This window comes from Acyrthosiphon pisum, chromosome A2 (genome assembly GCF_005508785.2).
Source record: "Acyrthosiphon pisum isolate AL4f chromosome A2, pea_aphid_22Mar2018_4r6ur, whole genome shotgun sequence".
Classification (NCBI taxonomy): Eukaryota; Metazoa; Arthropoda; class Insecta; order Hemiptera; family Aphididae; genus Acyrthosiphon; species Acyrthosiphon pisum.
The window spans coordinates 91,921,222-91,921,447 of NC_042495.1; positions in this window are offsets into that span (position 1 = coordinate 91,921,222).

Consider the following 226-nt stretch of genomic DNA (forward strand, 5'->3'; position numbering starts at 1 on the left):
TAGTCTAACATATCATGTTAAATTAATAAAAAATATATCTTGAACAAAAACCGCCTATTCATTAACAATAATGTTTTATCAAAATCTTAATTTATGCTCAATTATCTCAATTTATGCTACCCTAAAACATAGCATGACGTACTTACCTTCATTACATATACCTACCAATTACCAATGACCTAGGAGGCGAATATAAAAATGTTTCCACTATCGACTAAATTTTTAT